Genomic DNA, 15866 nt, shown 5'->3' on the forward strand with positions numbered 1-15866 from the left:
ACTGATCTACAAATGTGCTCAATCTCAGAAGGCAAATCAAATGAAAAGATAAGTTCAGTATTAGAGATACAAGAGGACTTCTAAGATTCAAGTGGTGTCAGTGGACCTGTAAAGACTAGGAGATCTCTCAGAGATGACTGAGAATGGCTGTTCCAATTACTTATCAACAATAAATGCAACTGCCTTATGACGATCGTTCACACTGAAGTAACACTATAACTAATAACATAGACAGAAGGAATATTGATGGAAACAAGCTTTTTAGGTACAAAAAACAATAAACACGAATGACTACAAAAAGCAGACACAAGAAATACACCACCCTGAATTAAACTGAAATCAAAACACTCACTGATAAAGTTTACTTTTCTCTTTAAGGATGACAGACTGGCTTGCCTATTCAAATGATATTTCAATAAATGGCATTTATCATAAAAGACTCTTATCACCACTTCTAGATCCAGACTACAGCTGTCAATCTTTACTCTCCCTTCTGTGACCTTGCCAAGGAATTTCACACAATAGGTGTCACTACATCCAATAATCCATCTCGGTGGAAAACATGAGCCAATCCAAACCAACCTAAGAATTTTATGATACAACACCCATAAGTTTCAAACATACAAACTCAAGTGAATATTTTGAACTGAAGCTGGAAACCACATAATCTTTTCATTTGTTTTGATTAGAACACAGTCATTGGTACTTGATACCTGATCTCATTCCAGATCCCAGTACTATCAACAAATACTTTGGAATGTATATAAGTACTAACTCCCAGTATATGGGAATATTTTAGATATCCAATTTACAATATACTTTCCTGAATATATCACTAGCTCTGTCTCTCAGTAACAGCGATCAAACTCAAAACTAGCCTTGTTTGGGCTTAGTAACCCTTAACACTGAACAGCACATTTCAGAAACTAATTATGCCCTATGCTCACAGAGGCCTCAAAATGGGGCAGTAAACTTACCAAGCAACTCCAATCTTTGGGAACACCTCAATACACAAACTTCCAGCATATGCTATTTTTAGAGAAATCTTCTGAGACTAAAAATCTAATATACACATAATCACAAAATTCTTTTGAGTATAATAGCCAAAATGTGACAATTTATTACAACTAAACACAAGCTTGGATAACAAACTAACCCCGATTTTCCCAATTTCTGATTAAGTTGTTATGGTAGAGACAGAGAAATGGAACCCTTCCCTGGTTAACTCAATCAGTCTGATCTTTTGCCAGAAACAACTTGACTTTGTTAACTGAACATCAATAAATAACCAATAATCTTCTACCCATATTTCTTCTGCTCTTTACTGTTATGAAAACTGACAAAGTTCACACCAGGTAACATGAAAAAAAAAAGGAGTGGTTTAGGTACAAACACTCAAGTCATCAGATCCTAACTTGAATCACAACAACTAAAATCAAAGTATGCTTAGTGCTTCCGACTCACCAACAAATGATACACCAAACTGATTTGTCCATCTAGCATAATACCTGTCTGTCTAGTCATCAGATCCTAACTTGAATTAAAACCACCAAAATCAAAGTATGCTGAGTGCTTCCAACTCACCATTAAATGATACACCAAACTGATTTGTCCACCTAGCATAATACCTGTCTGTCTAGTCCTTCATGGAGGTATGGAACTTAGCAATGAAGTTCTTGGATAAATATCCAGCAGGATCACTATAATAGTAACATACTGCACAAGGAAGGATGCTGACTAACCACGCTAACTTCAGAACTGTTTGTCTACAAAAAGCAAGAACTTTTTTGGCAGCTTTAGGTCACTGATTCCTCAGAAGCCTAAAACCTTCAGAGTCTACTTCTAGTGATGGTTACATAGTGTTCCCTCTTCCTGTCTTTCATCAAGCTCTAAAACCATACAGATTAACCACTTTGCTGCTTCTAAATTTTGGACAAAGATCTCTCAAACTATCATGTTAAGAACATATCTATTATGCCTAAGTTAAATCAAGCAAAATGATGCTAATATTTGCATGTATAATCATGCAAAATTCTGAAGACCTACATTTGACAGCAATCTTATATTGCTTACATACATACCACTTCCTTACTTATTATTTGATTCTACATTCAGGCAGACAGATGATGACCAGCACTGTGCCAGGTTATCCTTATGAGTAAAATGGTAGACATAAAGCATAATTCCTCCAGCTCCCTGCCTCCTGAAATGAGAAATGGAAGTTTCAAATAAAACAGGCTACATGATGCACAAGAAAATTCCCTTTTGCCAAGTAAAACTTTTCAAAAAGGCCAACACATAGAAACAATGACAAGTACAGTACTTGGCATGTGAAGGATGAAAAAGAAACGAAGTCTACTGTATTTTTATTTGACTAATATAGCCAGTAATGCATTCAAACAGTTGAAGGAATGACAGATAATGAACACAAAAGGATTGCCCATGATACAACATATTAGTAAGAATAATGATACCTGTCAATGATAATAGGCCTGATCAGTAAGAAAAGCTCTGTCAGATACCTGCATAAAGGGAGGGTTGATATTGTAATGCCTCTCTCTTATATTAGAGTCTTACTGAGTATACCAAAAACTTTAGTACTCTACAGCAAGCTGGGGTCACACTGAAGACAGAAAACCACCCAAGTAGGAGAAAAGAAAGATAATAATGACATTAAACATGAAGAAGCAGATAAAAGAAAAGAGCCCACAAATTTTCACTGAATGAAGAAGAAAAGGGGGTTTTTGGGAGCACTTTTCATTCTAGCCACATATCGCAACCCTAACTCTTGCCTTCTTAAATCAAGGGGAAAATGATCCGTATCAACGTACTGTATATGCATTCAACAGGCGAAGTTCTAAAAGCCCCTGAGCATATTCTCAACCCCATGTTGTGTACAACATCCAGTTCCTTTAGCTTGGTTTTACAAGCTGAGGAATAAATTTGACAGCCATAGTCTAGCTTAGTTCGACACAGGAGTCATATAGCCTCAGAAGGGATTTCTTATCAGCCTCCCAACTAAATCCAGAAACAACCTTTAAAACATAAAAAGACTGTTTAACATTAATCTTTAGGGCATTTGTGTGGCTGGCCCATGTTAATTTATGGTCTATAGTCATCCCTAGAAATTTTACTTTGTTTTCATAAAGAATCATAGACCCTTCTAGACTAAGTGTGGGAACCTCTTACTGCAACTGTTTTGGAAGAGGAGAATTTAAAACCATTCTCATCAGCCCAATTAATAATAGCATTAATAGACCTTTGCAAATGTTTACATACAGACAAGGAATCATATCCTGTGGAGTATACACTATTGCAAGATCGTCGACAAAAAGCGAGCATTTAACAGGGGGTGAGATTTTTTCATTCACACCATTTATTGCCACTGAAAAGAGTGTTACACTTTAAACACTTCCTTGGGGAACTCCTTCCTCCTGCATAAAAGGTTGAGAAAGGGAGTTTCCCACTCTTACCTTAAAAAATCTGTCTGTTAAAAAGAAATATATAAACCTATTCATTCTTCCACATAAGCCCATCTTGTGCAATTGTTTCATGATGCCAATTCTCCAGGTAGTGTCATATGCTTTCTCCAAGTCAAAAAATATGCTGATGGTCTGACACTGTTTGGCGAACCCTTGCTGGATTTGGTTGGTCAGCCTCAGCAGGGGATCAAGGGTGGAGCGGTTTTTCCTGAAACCAAATTGAAATGGTGATATTAATCATGTGGTTTCCAGGTGCCAAACTAGTCTGGTATTTATCATTTTCTCCATCAGCTTACACACACAGGTGGTAAGAGTTACTGGTCTATAGCTGGTGGCTTGGGAAGCATCTTTTTTAAGCTTTTTAATAGGAACAATTGTGGATATTTTCCAGTTCTTGGGTAAGATTCCTGTTTCCCTTATTTTGTTTATAATCTTGAGTAAATATTTTTTGGCATCATCTAGGAGGTGTTTAAGCATTTCATATACAATTGTGTCCTCACCTGGAGCTGTGGATTCACTTGAGGAGAGCACCTCATGAAATTCTCTTAGGGAAAATTTGCAGTTGTATGGTTCAGATTTTCCCAAATCAAATTTCAGAGTCATTTCAGAATTCCTAATTCTTTGAAATTCTGGAGAATAATTGTTAGGGCTGGTAACTTTAGAAAAGTGTTTTACTAGCTCATTGGCAACTTTAGTGGGCTCTGTGATTAGAGTGTCATTTATTTTTAATGAGGGTAATGGTGACCTAACAAATTTTCCACTCTGTTTCCTTATTTTGCACCATACCACTCTTAGTGGGGTCTTGGAGCTTATTCCATTAATATAGTAAAGCCAACATTCTCTTTTGTTTTTCTTATAAAAGCGCCGCTGCTTGGCTAAAGCACGTTTGTAGATTAATTTAGACTGGGGAGCCACCAGTTTTGTAGCGCCTGTAGCACTTCCTAGTCACTTTCCTGAGAATACCACGTCTTATTCCACCAGGGAACTCCAAGTATACAAGGTTTGCCTTTTGTTTTTGGAATTGAGCCTTCAGCACTCTTCAAAGTAGATCTAATAAAGTAATCATAGGCATCTAGACGAGAATGAAAGGACTCAAACTCCCTATCTAGATTGACACCCTTACTGAATTTATCCCAGTCTGAGCTTCCACTTAGGTAAAACTTCAGATGGAGCATTTACAGCATATTTCAAATGGATCGGGTAGTGATCACTTCCATTTAAATCTTCATTAACAGACCAATTGAAATCAAGGTGGATACTTGTTGAATAAATACTAAGGTCCAGTGCAGAGAAATGATTATCATGAATGTTGTGGAAGGTCACTGATCTATTATTATATAGGGTAACATCATTCCTGTCAAAAATGTCTTCGATTAATTTCCCTTTACTGTCTAAAAACCGACTTCCCAAAAGGGGTTGTGGGCATTAAAATCACCTACGAGAAGTAAAGGAGCTGGGAGTTGGTCAATTAAGGACTGAATATCTCCAATGTTAAAAGCAAGGTCTGGTGGAAGGTATAAGGAGCAGATTGTTATCCTCTTTTCCAAAATAACTGAAATAGCAACAGCTGGTAGAGTTGTATTTAGCTGTATTGTGGAGTGCTGTAGAGACTTATTAATAATAACTGCAGCACCTCCATGGGCACGATCACTAGTTGGGGATATGATTTAAACATTGAATAATTTAGTCCAGGATTATAAGGAGAGTTGCCTGAATTCAATCCCTGGATTGAATTCATGCATTAAAACTTTAAGGTCTTCTGTACGGGCTCTGAGACCTTTACAGTTCCACTGAAGGATATCGAGCATGAATGCTAAGATGGTAAAATGTGCTACATCCCACTCCTTGGAGGGGAAGTACTGTTCCTAGAATGGAGGGGAAATTCTCCTTTATAAGAGATTGTTTTCTTAATCCCTTTTCATCTGAACTGGAAATCAGGGTCTTTGGTTGATCTTCATATTTTTTATTATGACCCTGATGTTCAGAATTTCTACTGTGATTCTGTGCATCACTAATCCTATTTGTTATAAGGCGGCAAGACTGAACTGAACTTGGATGGTTTTGTTCTGAATCTACTTTTGGAACCACCTTTCTATGAGGAGAGATTTCTTCCAAAACACTCAACCCATCAAAGTTTTTATTGTAAAGCTATCATTATTTGGGGAAGTATTTCTTGTGCGCGTCTTGGTAGTTGTAATTATAGCTTTATTATTATTTTTGTTTGTGGCTGTGACGATTGATGACTCTGAACTAGCTCTATCTAATTGGGGTTGTTCCTTTAACTTATTTTTGTTTGAAGTATTTTTTTATCATCTTCCTGAATTATTAGTTGATTTTGGCACACTAATTTTTGGAGATGAATTGGCAGCTATCATATAGGTGGCATTTGTATTGACTTTGGAAGATAAATTTTCTCTGCTTTTGGAAGTACAATTTTTGGTATTGGACTCCAAAGCACTTGCTGACAGTTTCTGACCAGTTTGGAGATTTTCATTATTGTTTACAGTCTGAGGAATGGCAGGTTTACAATATCTACTATCAGATGCAGTTATTGGTGGCCTTACATTGCTAGAATTTTTCTTAAGTTTTATTGCAGACGCATAGGTAGAGTTGGTACTGTTGTTTGCCCCCATTATTGCATGCTTTGCTTCGCTAATGCTGACATGTTCGTTATCAGCCACTGCCAACACTCCTTGTTCAAATCTATATCTGGGGCAAGCCCTAGAATCTGGAGGGTGATCACCCTTACACAGGAAACAGTATCGGGCTGCTTCACACTTATCAAAATTATTGTGCTCTGCAGAGCAAACAGAACATCTTTTACTGTTATCACAAGAGTTTTGAATGTGGCCATATTCAAAGCATTTACAACACTGTTTAGGATGTCTTTTATATTTTTTAACCTGCATCCTCTCATGGCCAACAATGATGGTATCAGGTAGGTAATTGGAGAAGGTTAAAAGGATAGCCACATCTCCCCCCACCAGGTTTTTAACATGACATACACATGGACATCGATGGAGAATCTCCTCCTCTTTAAAAACATGCAAGTCTTTTCAGTAAACTAACCCTTTCAGTGTGTTATACCAACATGCCATAAAGGGGAGGAAGTGCTCTGGTACATGGGGCTGGTCCATGTTCTTCAGTCTTAGGAATAAAATAACGGCTCATCATTTAAGTTTTTCACTGGAACAACTTTCATGCTAAGAACTGAGTCATTTAGAATGTGGTCATGGAGCCATTGTTGTGCCTCACTAGCTTCAAGGGAGAGGAAAATTTAACAAAAGCAGAAAATGACTGCTTATCTTTTCTAGAATTAATTTAATTCTTTCCACTTTGCCAAGTTGTTTTACTACATTGTATAAACATTCATAATCTAATGACAAGCCTACATTAGTGAAATAAAGGACCCTATTATTTGAATCAAATCCACCAGATTTACTAACACCCTGGTGTCTCAGTGTCTGGTTCTGTCCAACTGCCAAGCTCGTATCCATGTTCATGCCAGAAGTCGTTGCCAGTTAAGTCAACGGATCCAGGGGAGGGAGAACTAATAGCCAAATCCATAAATTTAAACCAGACCACATGCAGATGTCCAAAAATGCACACCTGACACTCAGGAGCCCCCGCACAGACACCAACAGTACATCAAAAAGGGAAAACCAGGTAGTTTCTACTGCCCAGCTTCCCCACCCCAACACACTGACAAAGCCCGTGAGGAGACCCCAAGATACCAAGCATGCAAACATCAGACCACCACACACAAAGTGGCTCATCCACCCACCCAAAACTGCTTGGTTATATCAAGAAAGTATCATGAATCAGTCAGGTAATCGCATTCTCCACCAATGGCACAAGTGAGAGTTGACTCCCAGCAGTCAACCCCATACCCTACCCTTTCAGGATAGCACCAGCAAGCTTGCAGTGGTCCAGGTATAAGCCAATCTGCCTGCTAGGAGTTCTGTCCCTGCTAATGGGGGGCTGACCCCCCACTCCAACTGTACTGGTGGGCTTCTGGACAAAAGTCAGGAGTCCCACCCCCAAAAACCAGACCCCCTGGATTCCGATGGGCTGATCCCCGGATATGGTTCCACCCTCAAGATAGCAATGGGAAAAATCCCATCACCATCTCTTAGGTCCAAACCATATCGGGTGACGACTCAACCACCACAACTCCCACAATTAACTTTGAATGCGAACCCCTTCCAAAAACAGTCCCTTCTCAGACTCACCTAAGCAGTAAAATTTTGCGAATGTGGAAATGTCCACACTGTTTAAACCAAAAACTATGTAGGATGATTCATCAGGACCTGGGCCCGAAGGCCAGGGTCCTTTAGCCCCTCACCCTGCCAAGGCATCCTACTCGAGGGGAAACCTACACTTGGGTATATTATAGTGTTTAGGTATGCCTCCGAAGACACATATCTTATAAGGAAATTGAGATTAATCAGTATTAAGGTGTGCCTGTTGGTTGGTATACATACCTCTTTGCTGACTGAGGGAGTTTTTGCAGTCAGATGAGTGCGCAATGTTGATCGAGTTCAGTTGCAATTGGCACTTGTGTCGCGAGTGTTGAGCTAGTGCAATTGAAAGATCAGGAATTGTGTTTAACTTTCAGGTTAACTGTGTCTTGTTGCCATTGTAGTGAGAAGGGGGTACATGAGTGTTACTAAGGATTTTTTTCTTGTTAAGTTACTTGTAATGGGGGCACACACACATGTATATATATACATATATATATGTGCATATATATATATATATACATATATCTGTATATATTTACATACACATGTATATATATATATATATATACATACAGGCAGTCCCCGGTTTACGACGGGGGTTCCATTTTTATGCAGCGTCGTAAACTGAAAATCGTCGTAAACCGAAAAATCGTCAAAAATCCTAAGAAAACCTTACTTTTAATGCTTTGGGTGCATTGAAAGTGATGTAAACTGCATTTTTATTGAGTTATTCATCAAAAAAAACTTCCAAATTTTGATTATTCTGCCATTTTGGAGCCATATTTCTTCCGTCGGATTGGCGTACGACGATGTGTTGTAACCCTGGAACATGCGTCATAAACCAGGGACTGCCGTATGTGTGTGTGTGTGTGTGTGTGTGTGTGTGTGTGTGTGTGTGTGTGTGTGTGTGTATATATATATATATATATATATATATATATATATATATATATATATATATATATATATATATTGTGTATATATATATATATATATATATATATATATATATATATATATATATATATATATATATATATATATATATATATATATATATATATATATATATATATATATAAAGGATATATATATAAAGGACAAACTTCAATCAGACAAAAAATATCAACAAAATAAAAAAACATAACAAAGCAAACTGCAGTTGGGTAGAGAAGCACTGAGACATCTTCACATGACGGGCGGCAAAAGCAATGGAGTGCAGACCAACAAGTGGGAGGGCTTCTCCCCTACCGTCAGTAGTCAACAATCTTGTCTGAAAGTTAAGCGGAACACTCTAGCTTGCCCAATGTAGAGACCTTCAGATTTGTATTTGTGTAGTAACAACTGGACACTAGAATCAGACAATCATCCCAGTAGAGAAGTTTCCGAATGCCTAACAGATAAGGATCCTTGCCCAACTGCCATAGGACTCTTGTAAAAATTTTAGGAGCTGAGGTCAGACTGAAGCACACTGTCCAAAATTGATACACCTAGCTTTGAAAAACAAACCCAATATTTCCTTGAATTTGGATGTAATGGTAGTACATGGAAGTATGCATCCATCATGTCCACTGACACCATCCAATCTCCCTGCTGAATTGATGTTAAAACTGAACTGGCAGACTCCATGGTGAATGGAGTCAGGTGAACGAAATGGGTCAACTTGGGAGACATCCAGTGCCGGTCTCCATCCTCCCGAAGCCTTTGGTACCAGAAACAGGCAATTGCAGAACCCCAGCAACGAGTCCAAGGCTATTTCCACAGCTCCTTTTAGCAAAAGAGAATCTACTTCCTTCTGCAGGATCGGGAACTTCTCCTTGTGGCAATAAGGGGGAAACTCCAAGGAAGAACTGGCTAGAGGAGGTTGGGCAAGAAAGGGAATGGTGTATCCCTCCTTCAGTACCTCCACCAACCAAGGATCTGCCTTCAGATTCTGCCCAACCAATTAAAAGAGGTTCAACCTTCTTCCTACAGGGGGCTGAGTGTTTGATGCATCATTTCTTAACAGCAGTTGAATTTTTTCTTGGACGCCTAGTGTCCTTCCTTAAAGGGCACCAATTACTTACCCGTTTGCTTGGGGGAACCCTGAAACTTTGCGCTGACTGCAGAAGTGGCTGTTGCTGTAGTTGTGTGTGCCTAAATGTTTGAAAGCAATGCAAAAAAAATCTGGTTTCCACCTTCTCAACCTCTTGCACTTTTGTACCTAGTGCTAAGGCATCTAGCAGAGAATGTAAGGGTTTTGAGTAATAACGTCAGCCTTCTGAGTTGAAAAGGCAGAGGGAGCCGAAAAGGAACACAATTGTTCCCTGCGCTTGACAACTGCATTAGTAAAAGCATGCACAGACTCCAAGGGAGTCTGAAACTGCTCTATCTCAGCAGCCCAAAAAAGCCACCAAATAGTTTCCCAAGTGTTGCTTTTCTTGAGGATGAGCAGAAACAATCTCTCTTGCTATTTCATCTACGGCTGCTACAGCCATTTCTGAAAAAAACATAATCTCTGTAATGCAGAAAGCCAACCAAGCAAAAAGCTCTAACTTCAAAGGAGTTAACACAATCTTACCTGAGGAAACTGCTCTCATTTTACTTAGGCCCAGCAGCAAGAGAAAATTGGAGTCTCTAAAGGAAGATGGAGTTAATTCCGGCAACTATCTCATACAACATTGCTCTCCTCTTCCTAATAAAGAGGGGGAAAAAAGAGAAAGAACTTTTAAGAGGAAACTTTCTGGCGAAGCAACTTAACCACTGTGTCAAATCTGACTTAGCCAGTTTTGGAGATGGAGGGGATCCACCTTAGGTTCCAGCCTAGCAGTCCTAAGGGAACTCAAATCCTGAATGACTGGTTCCTCAAAGAAATTAGGAAATTTGCTAGCACAGACCTTAACCATTCTCTGAAAAGCTGATGATCATACCTTCTCTTCCTTGGCATCAGAGTCAATTTCGTGAGCCTCAGGCTCATCTGAGGGAAATCCTGGGGAAGCAGAGGTGGCGGCAGCAAAACCCTTTGCTGCCTGAGATTAAAGGAGTTTCAACTCCTCTAAAAAGGACTTAAATTTGGAAGCAAAAACCTGTTCCACCCCAAAGGAATGGCTGGCTCCACTTCATACCATGACACCTGGCATCAACAAATCAGCTGCAGAGGGAACAAAAGCCTCCTGACCATTTACACCATCCTGTGCTGACACCAAAGTAGCAGGAGGCAAAACCAAAATTGCCGAAGGAGTCAACCTCAAAAGACTTGGTTGAAGGGAAGATAATCCAGTCTGCTCTGCTATAGAGACAGTAGCAATCAAAGAAGGATCCGCCTGTCTAACAAACAAATACACCGAACTTTGGCGCTGCAAAGGTTACCGAAAGCACTTAAGAGAGGCTCGAGAATACCTCAAATCCTGCCTCGGTGACTGTGAAGCAGCCCAAGGTGTCTGCGATGTCGAACACGGTTGAAGAAAACACCTAAAATGCTCAGGTGTAGTCCGAAACAAGAAAGATGGGGACCGAGACTGGAAGTGTAACACCTGAGGAGAAAGGGAACTGCAAAGAGGCATTCGTGACTTATGCATCGTCAGTGGCGACCACGCGACAGAATGAGACAAGTGTCCAAGAAGTTACATCCATAAACTTTTAAACACAGCCCTTAGCTAGTTAGCCCTAGGACTAGCTACATCAGCTTCTAATTTGCCAAACCTCATATCCTGAACAATACAGGGAATTTTGAGAAGAGAATAAAATTTTGAAGGAGATGCATTACTAGGAAAACAGGAAGAACGAGAAGAGCTGCTATCTGAAAGATTGTGAAAAGATGAAAACCTCTTGTCCTAGAGTTAGAAGAATCTTTCTTCTTTATTTTCCTATTCTTATCTGCTTTTCACCTCTGCTTCTACTTTAATTTAACATTCATCATTTCATCTGACTAACCAATACACTGATCACAGTGACCATTAGAAGAACAATTCTTGTCCCTATATGTAACACATTTGTTGTGACCGTCGTAGACTGAAGAGTAAAGCCAGATATTGCATCCTCTTATCTTACAGACACAAAATTACTTTTCTTGCTCCTCCTATGAATAACAAACAAGGAAAATCAAACCAAATTCAGAAAACAATCTAATCATCAACGAAATCTTATACACTTTCCAATGCATCCTCACAGGCTGATGAGTGAAAAAAAAAACTGAATGGAAAACCACCCAAAAGGGATGGATGAACAGATGGTTCAAACTAAACAATCATTTTTTTTTTATTTACTTTTCAGACACTCTCTTCCTCCCACCTGACACAGGAAATACAGCTATCATAATAGAAATTTAAGATTTATAAAAAAAAAAAAAAAATAAATAAATAAATTACCAACTAACCTAACCACCCCTACCTAAATTAACCTAACCTTGGGGCCCAGGTCTTTAACTAGCCAAAGGCCTTCACCCAAAACTTGGTAATGAAAAGTAACCTAAATATGTACTGCTAGACAAACTCAAGGCTCTCTCCACTGATATTCAACATTTTGGATATGTGTACATGGATTACAGGGATACACATTTCCCAGTGAGAATAACAAAAATTGTCCCAATTATGCTAGCCATTGTTACCCTCAAAGCACTGGGTTCCTTCCTGAAAAAAAAAAAAAAAAACCTGTAAGTCCTGCTCAAGTGACCATTGAAATAAAAACTAACAACTTTGGCAAGCCCAAGTAGGTTTAATCAAAAAATACCTGTTACAGTAAATTTACAATTGATTTTAGTATACATTTCGTATTAGGCATATTTGGGTGACTTAGCCTAGGAACAAAGCATACGCCTATGCAATCCAATATCAGGTAGGGTAAATTTTGATCGGGGTTGAGACACATGGGTGGCAGAATTTTCACTCAATATTTAACTGGAGAAATAAGAAAATTAAACCTTTAAGGAAACCTTTCAAAAGACTGAAGCTTCATTAACAAAATGAACTATAGGAAACTGCCATATGAACTAAAATAAGCATGCGAAGTCTTCGTAAAATAGGTGTTGAAGGCAATTTGGAATCCAATATGATGTCTTCCCAAATGCCGAGACAAAATTGAGTGGCGATTGAACACTTCCTTCCTAGTGCTCATTTAATGGTGTACTGACAATAATTGCATATATCTGTAATGTTTACAGATATTACTCAAGATTTTAGCTGTAATCAGCATGATAAAACATCATTTTGTTTGTCCATACTACTGAAAATATGAGACATGGAATTCCCGTCTGTCAAGTGGTTGAACTGAAATGCATTTTTACCTTTAATCCGTGGTTTTATCCTTACTGACATCACAACTGAAGCTACACAGTGCTTACTTGATTGTAATTATGCACATTTTGTTCTTAATTCACTCACTATACCAATTAAAATACGTGAATATTTGTTTACTGTACTTTACTCCATCAAAGTAGCAAAACTGTGGTGGGAAAAATTTTCCAGCCTTATTGTACATCTGGCTGCCACAAACATCCGAGAGCGGACGACGAATTAGTGAACTGTTTACGGTAGACTTGTAGTATTTTGTTGTTAGGACTTTCCATTTATTCAAGTCCATACTACTTTGTATACTTCTGAGACATGTAATGTGAACATATGAGTGTTACCACTTTGGCGAAAATGCAAGAAAGTTGAGTATGACAATTTATCTAGAACTGGTACAAGTGTCAAGATGCCGTGACGTCAAAATACAGGACTGAAATAAAGGTTTTAAATCCAAAATTTATTACATAAAACACCATTATATTTGACAAAACTTACACTGTGTGTGATATATATATATATTACACAGTATGTAATACATATTGATAAAAAAAAATAGTAAAATGCAAAAAATAGCTACATCGTAATGTCCACAGCAAAAGCGTTGAAACTTGTCTCAGGAATCTGGTTTGCTTCAACAACAAATACCTTCAAATGAATTATAATGAACATGTAATACATTTACCCAACTTATAACCTTATTCTGGTATTTAGCTACCTAGTTATTTGAATATTATCTAGTGCTCTGGTGTCCTGAAAATTCGCTAGAGTTCCCCATCCAAGCCCCGAAACGTGTCAGGGTTGACCACTGATGTCAAAGAAACGGTGTCAGCGTCTATGGGTACAAATATTTTGTAGATTTAACACAGGAAATGGGCAGTTTGCTTACACAAGTGGCTCGGCAAATATCGAGATGGCATCACTCGTCCACTTTTAAAGTGTTTTAAGTAACAGTTTCGAGAGCTTCATGGCAGGTAAGTTTGCACCGCGCACGGTTAAATCTTAATGAACCTCTGTTTAATCGGAAGTATGCCATTATTTCGTAATTTAGGAGAAAAATGTTACTTTGATAGAAACGTAGAGGTCTCGGCATGTTGTGTAGAGGGGACACAAGTCTCTCTGATGCCCGATGCTGATGGGGGCGTGTTCGAATGCATTTTCTGGAAATGTCCAAACAGCGGACGAATGTCCCAGTGTCTCACGCTTCGAGCGTTTACCCTAGGCCTACGTGAAACATAGTAAAAATAAAATTTTACTGTAACTTCTGTCGATTTAGAACTAGAAATTGTTTTTCAATCTTTTATTGCGTGTTTTGAATCTTCTGGGCATTTGTTTGGTAATTCTAAGCCGGCTGTCCGCGGTGAGCTAGACTGTGGCAATTGGCGTTTTTCTATGTTATTTTACTTGCTTTACAAGAATTTAAAGTCATATTTTGTCGGCCGGCTGTAAATATACCGTAATTGACCTTTGAAGACTACACGACTTAAGTACCTAACGCGGGGTAGGTCTAAGCCGGCATTCCGCAACAAGCCCCCCCACCTCCCCTCCATAACTAATACGGCAAAATTGTAACCAGTAAACACCTCTAGGGTACGTAAGGTTGGTATTTTTAGGGGGGTTTACTGGTTACAATTTTGCCGTATTAGCTATGGAGGTGGGGGGGCTTGCCGCGGAATGCTGGCTTAAACCTACCCCACGTTAGGTAATACAAGTCGTGTAGTCTTCAAAGGTCAATGACAGCTTAGTTACAGCCGGCCGACAAAATATTACTTTAAATTCCTCTAAAGGAAGTAAAATAACATAGGAAAACGTCAATTGCCATAGTCTAGCTCACCGCGGACAGCCGGCTTAGAATTACCATTTGTTTCACTAGCAAATGACAATCAGCAACATTTAACCTAACCTAACCTTGGATACCAGGTCTTTACTCTAATGCGTGGCTGGTCTTGTACTGGGCTGGCGGACATAGGCTATATATCAAGCTACCCGACAGAAATTCACAGCTTATATGCTCAAGTGGTTATTTTGCCATAAAAAAAATCACCAGCATGCAAACTAAGTCCATTCAATTATGATTCTAAGCTAAGAAATACTTTGTAAACAATGGTTAAGCATTTCTTGTCCTAAGCCTAAGCTAATTTTGCCTATGCAGGGGAAAATTTTGACCCCAAAAAAGTCTATTTACTACACTATACCAAAACCTAGAAATAATGACTTACAGATATTAAAATATGAGCACAGACCCACCACGTGGTTAGGGCGATGAAACCTGTAACCTGGGACGTTCTCAAACTGGCTATAAACAATGATTCCATGGTGATGATGTTTCCACGGCCAAATATGACCAGACGAAATCACTGCTATTCACATTTAGCACTCTGAATTTAGTTGTTACACTTTTGAAAATCGTGTGTATATTTAATTTACCACGTGTATAAGTTTTATTAATATAATTCCACTTCACTACGGCACCACCTCACGTAAACATTGCTAGTGCTAGACAACTAACAATTGGTTGTGTTTTATTGATCATAATATGATAATAATATTGGATGGAAAAAGTTTGCCTTCGAAAAGCCTCGATGAAGAAAATCTCGATTTAATTAATATGTCGAAATATTAAAGCCAATCCACATAGTATAACATAAATACAATTATTAACCATACACAGAAAATTACAAGAAACGCATGAAAAGGCGGTCTTACAAGTGATTTTGTTTGGCTTAGATTTATTTGTTTGAAGTTTGCTCAAGCAAATATACGGAAAAGGTATTGTAAATTTATTTTAAAGTTACTGATAAAATATTGTTTTTAGTAAATTTATTTTATAAATTAATTTTTACTTATCATAATTTTAAATTACTCCTAATTATTCTTTT

General features: G+C 38.4%; 1 long non-coding RNA gene across 5 annotated transcripts in view; it reads right to left on the reverse strand.

Annotated features, from left to right (window-relative positions):
* The window catches only part of LOC136830216 (uncharacterized), a 28500-nt gene extending 13003 nt beyond the window's left edge, over positions 1 to 15497 (reverse strand). For 2 of the 5 annotated variants that reach the window (XR_010850598.1, XR_010850605.1), the window contains exons 1-2: positions 15207 to 15347; positions 2082 to 2203 (exon numbers count right to left, since the gene is read on the reverse strand). This is a non-coding gene — a long non-coding RNA (uncharacterized lncRNA). Of the gene's footprint in view, positions 1 to 2081; positions 2204 to 15206 lie in introns of all 5 variants that reach the window. The other 3 variants (XR_010850600.1, XR_010850604.1, XR_010850606.1) reach the window with 3 other exon arrangements.
* Positions 15498 to 15866: the final 369 nt, after the last annotated feature.

The sequence above is a fragment of the Macrobrachium rosenbergii genome, chromosome 4, assembly GCF_040412425.1.
Source record: "Macrobrachium rosenbergii isolate ZJJX-2024 chromosome 4, ASM4041242v1, whole genome shotgun sequence".
NCBI lineage: Eukaryota > Metazoa > Arthropoda > Malacostraca > Decapoda > Palaemonidae > Macrobrachium > Macrobrachium rosenbergii.